This window comes from Papio anubis, chromosome 2 (assembly GCF_008728515.1).
Source record: "Papio anubis isolate 15944 chromosome 2, Panubis1.0, whole genome shotgun sequence".
Classification (NCBI taxonomy): domain Eukaryota; kingdom Metazoa; phylum Chordata; class Mammalia; order Primates; family Cercopithecidae; genus Papio; species Papio anubis.
Window position 1 is genome coordinate 131,813,269 of NC_044977.1, and position 12,144 is coordinate 131,825,412.

Genomic DNA, 12,144 nt, shown 5'->3' on the forward strand with positions numbered 1-12,144 from the left:
TGTGAACACTGGACTGCTGAAAATGCATTTTTACTATAAAATAGGATTCTGTAAATTGCTTTAAGAAAGCATTTGTTGGCTGGGCACGGTGACTCACGCTTGTAATCCCAGTACTTTGGGAGGCTGAGGCGGGCGGATCAGGTCAGGAGATGGAGACCATCCTGGCTAACACGGTGAAGCCCTGTCTCTACTAAAAATACAAAAAATTAGCTGGGCGTGGTGGCGGGCACCTGTAATCCCAGCTACTTGGGAGGCTGAGGCAGGAGGATGGCGTGAACCGGAGAGGCAGAGCTTGCAGTGAGCCGAGATCATGCCACTGCACTCCAGCCTGGGCGACAGAACGAGACTGCATTTCAAAAAAAAAAAAAAGAAAGCATTTATTGATATGGTACTTCTATATTGTCTATGTACTTTTTCCCGGACACACACAGTGAACAAGTGATCACTGGGCTCTTTTCTTGGGCACAGTTTTTGTAAGTAATTGTGAATGCAGGATACCTAATATCTTTGATCATTTAAGTTTTTACGTAAAACTAACTCTAGTGGGAGAAGAACAAAGGCGCATAAGTCAGGTTCACACATCTTATGTAATCACTTTGATTGTTCCCTTGGGTAATGATGCTTTGACAGAGTGCTATTGAGTTCTCTTCCTTCCTTCCTTCCTTTCTCTCTCTCTCTCTCTTTTCTGTGTCTCTCTCTCTCTCTTTCTCTTTCTCTCTCTTTCTCTCTCTCTCCCCCTCCTAAGCTGGAGTGCAGTGGCATGATCTTGGCTCACTGCAACCTCTGCCTCCCGGGTTCAAGCAGTCCTCCTGCCTCAGCCTCCCAAGTAACTGGGATTATAGGTGTGCACCACCACGCCTGGCTAATTTTTGTATTTTTAGTAGAGACGAGATTTCACCATGTTGGCCAGGCTGGTCTCAAACTCCTGGCCTCAAGTGACCCACCCGCCTCAGCCTCCAAAAGTTCCGGGATTACAGGCGTGAGCCACCGCACCCGGCCTCTTAGTGCTTTTGAATGAAATAAAAACCCATAATAATTGGAAGACATCTTCTTCTATGTAAAAATTAGAACTAGGCTGGGCGCAGTGACTCATGCCTGTAATCCCAACACTTTGGGAGGCTGAGGTGGGTGGATCATCAGGTGTTTGAGACCAGCCTGGTCAACATGGCAAAACCCCATCTCTACAAAAAATACAAAAACTAGCTGGGCATGGTGGCGTGTGCCTGTAGTCCCAGCTACTCAGGAGATTGAGGCAGGAGAATCACTTGAACCTGGGAGGTGGAGGTTGCAGCGAGCCAAGATGGCGCCAATGCACTCCAACCTGGACAACAAGAGTGCAACTCCATCTCAGAAGGAAAAAAAAAAAAGAAAACAAAAAAAATTAGAACTAAACATGTAATCTTATTTGTCCAACATAGACTGGTAGACTCGGAGGGAGTATTCCACTGTTCAAAAACTGAAAACTTTATTTGAGGTCAACAGAAAAGAAGTTGAGATCAAGTATCATGTTTTGTCCTGCAGCCAAATATGTAGACTTTGTTGTTAAGCCTGGCTTGACACTGGACCTTTGATTGATGTTAACTGTGACTCACCCTTTCTTGTCTCCTTTCAGTTTCCAGATTCTCTCTGCGTGTGTCAAAAGTGGTTGTTTGCCAAAAGTTTAATTGTGTGCATTGTGTGTTTGTGCATGCCAATATGTATGCAACCCATACAACGCCTGTAACACCAATTTAGCTTCATATTTTAACAGACCACGATTCCAGCATCATGTCAAAGTCTCACAGGTTAAAAGTTCTGTGTCCACATTAGAAGGTACTGTGGATCACTGTGTAGCCCATGCCAAATGGCACATGAGCTGTCTTTTTCCTCTGGGTCCTGGTATTGTAAACAAAGAAACAGTGTGCCATTATGGGCCCTTGATTCTGTGTAAAGTCATTGATCTTTACCCATCTTTGACTTGTTTTTTTTGTTGTTGTTTTTTTGTTTTGTTTTGTTTTTGAGGCAGCCTTGCTCTGTTGCCCAGGCTGGAATGCAATGGTGCGATCTCGGCTCACTGCAACCTCTGCCTCCTGGGTTCAAGTGATTCTCCTCCCTCAGCCTCCTGAGTAGCTGGGATTACAGGCACCTGCCACCATGCCTGGCTAATTTTTGTATTTTTAGTAGAGACAAGGTTTCATCATGTTGGCCAGGCTGGTCTTGAATTCCTGACCTCGTGATCCACCTGCCTCCGCCTCCCAAAGTGCTGGGATTACAGGCGTGAACCACTGCACCTGGCCTCATCCTTGACTTTTAACACGTACAGAGCAACCAATAACGAGTCCTTCCTCAAAGTAAAGTCAGTGAAAATGAATAATAAATGTCTAAGACTTTGTGGTTAAACGTAACTCCACACTGAGGTGAGTCCTGTCTCTGTTTATTTAAATTTTCTTTCACTGGGGGCTCTAATTTGGAGCTTCCTTGCAGAGGATTGTGTGCTGCATCCTCAGATCCATGGTACCAGGTTTTTTCCACAAGTGAAAAGAAGATAACAGATGGGAAAGAGCTGTCCAGAATTGGTGTGGGTGCTGGCACCAGGCCTGACCATGGAGAGGACTCCCCCATATGTAACCTAGGCCATCTATTTTCTGCAGGCTTGCTACTTAAAATGGGGTCTGGAAACCAAGGTACCATGAGGATCAGCATCAACTGAGAGCAGCTTGTTAAGATGTAAAATCTCAGCCCCTCTCCAGCCCCGCAGCATTGGAACCTGCAGCAGGCAGAATTCCAAGGCAACTCTTACTCACATCAGAGTTTGAGAAGCAACTGCTCTAGAATACACTAGGGAGCCATGTGAGATCTCGGGGTCAAGTGTAGAGTGACTTGAGGTTTCCCCTTGGTTGAGAGCTCCTCAAATAAGACAGGTTAGCTAATTTCAGAGCAATTTTTTAGATTTAGAAAATTGGGGTCAGGCGCAGTGGCTCACGCCTGTAATCCTAGCACTTTGGGAGGCCAAGGCAGGCGCATCACCTGAGGTCAGGATTTCAAGACCAGCCTGGACAAAATGGTGAAACCTCTTCTCTACTAAAAATGCAAAAATTAACCAGGAGTAGTGGTGTGCACCTCTAGTCCCAGCTACCTGGAAGGCTGAGGCACAAGAATTGCTTGAACCTGGGAGGAGGAGGCTGCAGTAAGCTGAGATTGTGCCACTGCACTTCATCCTGGGTGACAGAGTGAGACTCTGTCTCAAAAAAAAAAAAAAAAAAAAAAAAAAGAAAAGAAAAGAAAGAAAGAAAGGAAAGAAAAAAATGAAAATTGGGTTCATTTTGGGTTTTGTTGCACAAATATATATATTTAAGCAGCTGTTAGGTGCAAGGCATTATGGCCTGAGGGGAGGTTGTTTGGATATTCATAATGGAACGAGATTCCTAGAATATAGAACAAAGCTGCAATGTTTAGACCATTTTTCTAAACTTTTGTGTAATTCAGCATGGAGGTCATTGAATCTCCTTTCTCATCTGTGCCTATTATAAGTCCAGTTAGAATGAGGGTAGACGTGGAGGGTGAACTGAATGTAGCAAAGTAGACAGATGCAATGGTGACTACAAATCACACTTTCAGATTTGAAATGTGGGGTTGACAGCAGTTGAAAAATAAGGATTAGGTCTATAATAAACTGTCTTTATTAATGAGCTATAGTTTGAGTAATTAACAAATTCAGAATAAGTAGTATATTTAATGAGTTTATGTTTTTAACAAGTACGTTAGGTTAGTTAGAAAGGCCTCATGCACACTTCTGGGAAGCTAGAATAGCTGACCATGTTCAGCTAATGTGGAGGGAGGTTCCCCCAGGAACAACAGGGACAATGACATGGGAAAGGCTGGATGTCCTTCCTGGCTGATGCTTTACACCTTTCTTCTTGAGTTGATTATTTTTTTCCTATGTAGAAGATTTCTTGGACTTGGCTTTCAGAAATTCAGAAAACCTAAATTTAAAGTTCAGCTTTATCAAGGGAGCCTGGATGAATGGTTACGTTAACCTCTATGTGGTCTTTGAACAATACATAGAAAATATCAAGGGACAGTTGTAAAAATGAGGATAGAAACATCTAAAGTGCTAAGTAGAAAGTAACTGAGTAGAACGGAAGCCTGTAGAGTAGAAAAGTTAGATTGAGGGTTGAGTGTGGTGGTTTATGCCTGTAATCCCAGAAATTTGGGAGGCCAAGGTGGGAGGATTGCTTGAGCCCAGGAGTTCAAGACCAGCCCGGGCAATTAGCAAGACCGTGTCTCTATAAAAAATTAAAAATTAGCTGGGTGTGGTGGCGTGCGCCTGTAGTCCCAGCAAATTGGGAGGCTGAAGAGAGAGGATAGCTTGAGCCCAGGAAGCTGAGGCTGCAGTGAGCCACATCACTCCAGCCAAGGTGACAGATGGAGATGCTGCCTCAAAAAAATGGAGTTAGATTGTATTTGCATGAAGGGCATGTAGTTAGCCTACAGGTATGATGCTAGTGCTTATTTAATTTTCTGAAATCTTTTAGAAGAAGGTTGCTGGTGCCACATGGAGTACCTGTGTTCTTTTTACTGTGGAGTTTGTGCAGGAAGAGGTTTGGAGATCCAGGAGCCTAAAGTCAGATGACAGGTGCCTTGGCCTCTGTGGCATGTCTCTTTGGACTCTGTGAAAGTTATTTCATTGCTGTGGCTTTCTAGAATAATATGAAGATAACTGTAAGGTGCCACATGCACTGCTTGGACTCTTACAGTTCTGACAGTTATTCCTGACAAATTTCAAAACCAGAGTCTGTTTCTACTTGTAGGATATTTCAAAAATATCCCCTAAGAAATTAATGACAATGGAGAAGCCTCTTGTTTGCAAGAATTTATTGTAGAATGGAAATAAATACAGAGTGATGAGTGAACCAGAAGCTATAATTACCCTAGAAATACACTTTTTTTTTTTTTTTTTTTGAGACAGAGTCTTGCTCTATGGCCTAGGCTGGAGTGCAGTGGCAGATCTTGGCTTACTGCAACCTCCGCCTCCTGGGTTCAAGTGATTCTTCTGCCTCAGCCTCCTGAGTAGCTGGGATTACAGGCATGCACCACCATGCCTGGCTTATTTTTGTATGTTTAGTAGAAATGGGGTTTCACCGTGTTGGCCAGGCTGGTCTCGAACTCCTGACCTCAAGTGATCTGCCAGCTTCGGCCTCCCAAAATGCTGGGATTACAGGCGTAAGTCACCACGCCTCGCCCAGAGACACATATTCTAAAAACCAACTTGAATTAGCAGCAGAGATGTATATCCCTTAGATATGGTATCCTTCCTTCCTTCCTTCCTTCCTTCCTTCCTTCCTTCCTTCCTCTCTCTTTCTCTTTCTCTCTTTCTCTCTTTCTCTCTTTCTTTCTTTCTTTCTTTCTCTTTTCTCTCTCTCTCTCTTCTTTTTTTTTTTTTGACAGAGTCATGCTACGATGCCCAGGCTGGAGTACAATGCCATGATCTTGGCTCACTGCAACCTCCGCCTCCTGGGTTCAAGCGATTCTTCTGTCTCAGCCTCCCGAATAGCTGGGACTACAAGTGTGCGCCACCATGCCTGGCTAATTTTTGTATTTTTAGTAGAGACAGGGTCTTACCATATTGGCCAGGCTGGTCTCGAACTCCTGACCTCAAGTGATCTGCCCGCCTTGGCTTCCCAAAGTGCTGGGATTACAGGAGTGAGCCACCATGTCGGGCCAGATATGGTATTTTCAATGTTTCAAAATAGTGTATTGTGTTCTCACATTTTATAACCCTATTTCTGAGAAAACCATTGTTTGCTAACCTTGTAGTTTATTCCAAAGAAGCAGTTTTGGAGGATTTTGCAGAAGTGGCATCATGGGAGGGCATTTTCTGAACTCTATCGGCCCTGGTGATTGTCAGAGACTCAGATGATCCTTTCAAAGTTTCTAGGACTAGGAATGGAATGAGAGAGGAGTCAGGTTAAGGCAATCAAGTGGCGATGGCAATGCCCAGTGCAGTTAAGTGCTTTGTTCCTGTATTTCCACCAGACTTGCTGTCGAACCTGGAGAGGAGCTGAGGAGGTGGGAGGCAAGGGCCAGTGCATGTAGTGGGGTTCAAATTCCAGTTCCACACCTTCCTAGAGGAGGACTTGGGCAAATGGAGTAGCTCCTCTGAGGTTCTCTGTCCATAATATAGTGATAAGAGGGTTTTCTGGGGGAAGGTGGTATTCAGTGAGGGGAGACAGCTAAACTGTTAGCTTAGTTCTGTAAATGTTCTCCAATTCCAGGTTGGAGAATGATTGAAGCAAGCAAAAATTATGAGGAGGTTGGAAAGCTCCAATGAAACCATGGTCAGTAGGTGGTAAGCGTGTGTTGCAGTTTGATAACATGAAAGACTGAAACAGAGGGAGCTGAAAAATAAGTCTTTAGAAAAACAGAGTTTAGGGACTGGAAGCCTCAATGAGGTAGAAAACCAGGGTGGAGAAAGGAGGGACTGGAAGCAAAAGAAAAGCACGTGTGTGACTTGAAAGTGAGATTTCCAAGGTCATGGTTTCAGTTACCGCCCAAGCAATCACTGACCCTTCTAAATTGTCATTATATCATATATTGATGTTGTATTTTATTAATTAATACACTTTTTTTTTTTCAAGACAGAGCCTTGATGTGTCACCTAGGTTGAAGTGCAATACCGTGATTATGGCTTACTACAGCCTCAACTTCCCAAACAATCCTTCTAACCTCAGCCTCCTGTGTAGCTGGGACCACAGGCATGTGCCACCTTGCCTGTCTAATTTTAAAAAATGTATTTTTTTAGACATGGAGTCTCACTATTTTGCCCAGGCTGGTCTCGAACTCCTGGGCTCAAGGAATTTACTCGTTTTGACCTTCTAAATCCCCTCAGATTATAGGTATGAGCCACTGTGCCCAGTCTAAGTAAAATTTTAAAAATCTCCTTTTCTAAAGAAAATTGAATTTGTTGATAGTAAAGTTTTAAAATTAGGAAGTTATATTGAAATGTATCTGGTGCAACCAGTGGATTTTAATTTATCCACTGGTTGCATTTGATCAAAATGGATTCTGAGGAAATCATACGGATAGAAAACAAAGAATATTAAGTTTTATCTTCAGTAAAAACTCTAGTTTTCAGGGTGGGGTGGGTGGAGCTGAGGGTAGAGAAGGGCGAGAAAGCAAATATAATAATTGTCTCATCTCTATCACGTTTGGAGATTTGATGGAGTGAAACAGAGCCCAGCTGCTGGAGCAGAGGCACCTGCTTGAGTCCCACGGACACCCGCAGCCCAATCCCCGGAAGCCAGTGGGGCTCACGGTGAGTGTGGGGCGGCTTCAAACAGTGGGCGTGCTCAGCTGGAAGTGGGTTTGGTTTGGCTTCGCTTGGTTTGGTTCAAAGGGGCAGAAGTCTGCATCTCAGCTGTCTTAATGTGAATGTGGGGTCTAGTGACAGGGTCTCTTCTGTATCATGGGGGTGGATCTGCACCCTGCCTGATGGCCCGACTGCTTTGCCAGACCCTGCCTGCTTGGTCTTTACCGGCTTGCTCCCGCTGTGTATGATTACAGCGTTGGCATGGGACCGCCTTTCCCCTGTTTAATGTTGGTACTGGGAAGCCCTTTTGCAACCACTCCTTTAATATCCTCCTCTCTCCTGGGAGAAGCTGGAGAGAGCTACAGGTCGTGGGGACCTCCTCTGGGAGAAGGAGATGGAGAAAAACACCAGATCCCCTCCATCTTCTGCAGCTGTTTTGAGTTTGATTTCTTATTCTATTTCAAGGAAGTTTTTTAGAATAACAGACACATGTATAATAAACACATTTTCAAACCTAAAGCGGTGCAGTAGCAATGGGATGGAAGTGAGACCACTGAAATTCACTGGCTCCATGTGGGGGTTCATCATCTACAAATGTCACTGAGGTTTCTCCTGCCATTGATACAAGTTTGGAGTAGCTATTATTTCTGCATCATTTACATTTTCAGTTATGATACTTCACCTCTTTGTCAGCATCACACACAATTCAGTGTTGACTATGATATTCTGAAAAGCACACAGGCCGGGCATGGTGGCTCATGTAATCCCAATGCTTTTGGAGGTAGAAGTGGGTAGATCCTTGGTGCCAGGAGGTTGACACCAGCCTGGGTAACAAAGTGAGACCCCCATTTCTTTTTTTCTTTTCTTTTTTTTTGAAATGGAGTCTCTGTCTGTTGCCCAGGCTGGGTTGTAGTGGTGCTATCTCGGCTCACTGCAACCTCCGCCTCCCAGGTTCAAGCCATTCTCCTGCCTCAGCCTCCCGAGTAGCTGGGATTATAGGCTTGCACCACCATGCCTGGCTAATTTTTTTTTTGTATTTTTAGTAGAGACAGGGTTTCACCATGTTGGTTAGGCTGGTCTCAACTCCTGACCTCATGATCTGCCTGCCTCAGCCTCCGAAAGTGCTGGGATTATAGGCATGAGCCACCGCACCTGGGTGAGACCCCATTTCTATAAAAATATTTAAAAATTAGCCAGGCATGGTGGCATGTGCCTGTGGTCTCAGCTGCTTGGGAGGCTGAGGTGGGAGGATAGCTTGAGCCTGGGAGGTCAAGGCTGTCGTTAGCCATGATGGCTGCAGTGAGCCATGATGGTGCCAGTGCACTCCAACCTGAATGACAGAGTGAGATCCTGTCTCAAAAGAAAAGAAAAGAAAAGAAAAGGAAAGAAAAGGAAGGAAGGAAGGAAGGAAGGAAGGAAGGAAGGAAGGAAGGAAGGAAGGAAGGAAGGAAGGAAGGAAGGAAAGAAAGAAAGAAAGAAGAAAGAAAGAAAAGCAAAGAAAAGAAAGAAAGAAAGAGAAAGAAAGAGAGGAAGAAAGAACACAAATGATTTTAGTAGTTGAACATTAAAGGAGTTTTAACTAACTCTTTCATTTCTTCTCTCTCTTAAAAAACTATATGTTGCCTACAAGAAATTCTATTTCTTCTGTCATGCGGAATTTTTATTTTGCTCCATAAATGTAATGACATCGGGATATCATGGATCTGTTTTCTGTACATCTACTTATCATTTAAATAACTTTTGAATCGTTTTTCAACTTGTTTCTATTATATCCATCAGGTTATATGTGGACAGATGATTTGGTAACAACCAATGCTGACACAGAATGAGTGCTATGCACAGGTCATCCATTGATGTCTGTCTCCTATCATGTCTTTGTCTCTCAAAAGAAAACTGTTTTGGCACTCAGTCATGTTTGGAATTCTCAGTTTAAGCATAAGCCTCTCCTATGGATGTGGCTGATTTTTGCTCTAGATGCTATCCCATTCAATTAGCCAGTTTAACACAGGCCAGTTTATTAAAAGCTAAAATTACAGCCCTGTAAAGAGGTCGTTTGGACTCTGTATGTCAGGAATTGGGTTGTTTTTCATGGTATTCATTGCCATGTTCAAATAAATGAACCTGAAAGATGTAACTACTTTTTCATCACTGCAGATGCCACAGTAATAGAGATATTTAACTGGTAGCAACCAGAATAACAGATATTCTTCTATACTGAGTTTCTTGGCTGTTTAAAAAACTGCTTTATAATACCTCTGGTTTATTTGTTTAGAATCTATTTTAATAATATTTTGCATTGTAAGATGCTTCTGGTCTCTGCTCTTTTTTCAGGCCTAAGGCAATAGCTAATTGAGACTATGCATCAATATTCAGGCATCGTCACTAAAGGGTACTGCGGAAGCGCTGCGTGAGATGCAGCACCTGTCAGAAAGGGGGCTGCATTTCAAATGAGGAATATCGTATTGTATCACAATAAAGTTAGTGTCCAGAGGGAACTTCCGCAGTACTGTGTTTTCTAATGTGCTGAGTGATACTGTAGATTTTTTTTTTTTTTTGCTGGAATTTCTATGAATACATTTGAAGTAAAAGTGTTTTTTTAATATTTAATTTTGTGGCTGGGTGCAGTGGTTCATGCCTGTAATCCCAGCACTTTGGGAGGCTGAGGCAGGCGGATCACGAGGTCAAGAGATCTAGACCATCCTGGCCAACATGGTGAAACCCCGTCTCTACTAAAAATACTGGGCGTGGTGGCGCGCATCTGTAGTCCCAGCTCCTTGGGAGGCTGAGGCAGGAGAATGGCTTGAACCCGAGAGGCGCATGTTGCAACGAGCCAAGATTGCTCCACTGCACTCCAGCCTGGCGACGGAGCAAGACTACATCTCAAAAAAAAAAAAATTAATTTTTTTGGTACATAGTAGGTGTATGTATTTATGGGATACATGAGATATTATGATACAGAAATGCAATGTGAAATAAGCACCTCATGGAGAATGGGGTGTCCTTCCCCTCAAGCATTTATCCATCGAGTTACAAACAATCCAATTACACTCTTCAAGTTACTTTAACATGTACCATTATTATTGACTGTGGTTACCGTGTTGTGCTATCAAATAGTTGGTCTTAGTCATTCTTTCTTATTATTTACTTGGTACTCAAAATACAGTGTTTATTTTTATACTTCCTTCTCCATATACCTTTGATAGCAGTATAGCAGTGTTTTATTTACAGTAATTACAGGTTTTTTTTTTTTTAAACAGAGTTTCACTCTTGTTGCCCAGGCTGGAGTGCAATGGTGTGATCTGCAATGGTGTGATCACTGCAACCTCCGCCTCCCGGGTTCAAGTGATTCTGCTGCCTCAGTCTCCCCAGGAGCTGGGATTACAGAGGTGCCCACCACCATGCCCGGCTAATTTTTTGTACTTTTAGTAGAGACGGGGTTTCATTATGTTGGCCAGGCTAGTCTCGAACTCCTGACCTCAAGTAATCTGCCGACCTCGGCCTCCCAAAATGTTGGAATTACAGGTGTGAGCCACCGTGCCCACCCTCAAACTCATATTGGAAATTTAGAGAGATTGCCAAGACCCTAGAATTTTGCATGTTTTTGCAAATTGATTTCATTAGTTCAAATCTCATACCACTTTTTCTAATTGATGGTTCTTACAACTTGACAGGTGACTGAGTTCAATATGATCAGGATTGAACCATTTCAAAAAGCAGCGCAAGTGGCAACTGCTAGAAACCAGACTGAGTTTGATCCCCCTCTTCTGCTCCTTCCCTCTGATGGAATTCTCATTTTCCCCGGCCTCCCGCATTGACATTCATCCAATGCCCATGCTGCTGGATCAGCCTTCCTGGAGCCACATCCAACTTGGAAAGATGAAGGGTTTCCAACCTTTTTGGAGATGACAGTGTGTTATCAAAATCAACAAATTAATAGATTTGCTTCCTTTGTGTATTTTTTGCAATGTTCTGTGAGATATCAAGCCACTTTCCTGGTAGTTTCTTATTCAGTATTTCACTGTACTGCTTTAATAAAAGATGGTCAGGCCTCAACCCTAACAGAGTCACTTTCAGATCTTGTTAATAAGTTGGGTTTATAATCTGATACAGGTTTTGAGATGGCCCTGAGAACTTAGGTTTTTCGTAGGCTCTCTGGGCAACTTTCATGGGGCAGAGGTTTAGAAAGCTAGGAACAATCTGCCAGGCATCGAGAAGCCACTAGATGGCAGGGCCATCCCTTGGAGCCCATTCTTCAATCTAGAAAGTGGTCAGAGAGGAAACCTGTGGAGTGGGGAAGAGTCCAAGTAGACACGTTAAATGCAAGTTAATAAGTGGATGGTGGGGCCGGGCATGGTGGCTCAGGCGTGTAATCCCAGCACTTTGGGAGGCAGAGGTGGGCGAATCACTGGGGACAGGAGATTGAGACCATCCTGGTTAATGCGGTGAAAACTCATCTCTACCAAAAATACAAAAATTAGCCGGGCATGGTGGCGGATGCCTGTAGTCCCAGCTACTCAGGAGGCTGAGGCAGGAGAATGGTGTGAACCCAGGAGGTAGAGCTTACAGTGGGTTGAGATTGCGCCACTGCACTCCAGCCTGGGCGACAGAGCAAGACTCCATCTCAAAAAAAAAAAAAAAAAAAAAAAAGTAGATGGTGAAGATGAGCTTAGGCGTTGCATCCTAGTGGGAGAGTGGGAAGGATTCCTGTCACTTCTCACCTCTTTCTAGCTTTACCGCCAGTATTTGAAATGCGTGGAGGGTCCTTAACTGAAACTCTGCAGCAGTCAACTGTGCTGTACTATAGCACGACCACTTTAAAAAGGTGAAAGTAGGAAAACTAGCTCAATGAGAGGGCT

The 12,144-nt window shown here is 43.6% G+C and overlaps 1 long non-coding RNA gene across 1 annotated transcript; it reads left to right on the plus strand.

The window, feature by feature from the left end:
• The first annotated feature begins 5,600 nt into the window (after positions 1-5,600).
• LOC110742626 lies at positions 5,601-11,341 on the plus strand. The gene is made up of 2 exons (XR_002520491.2): positions 5,601-7,294; positions 10,960-11,341. It is a non-coding gene; the product is annotated as an uncharacterized LOC110742626 (long non-coding RNA).
• The last annotated feature ends 803 nt before the right edge of the window (positions 11,342-12,144 follow it).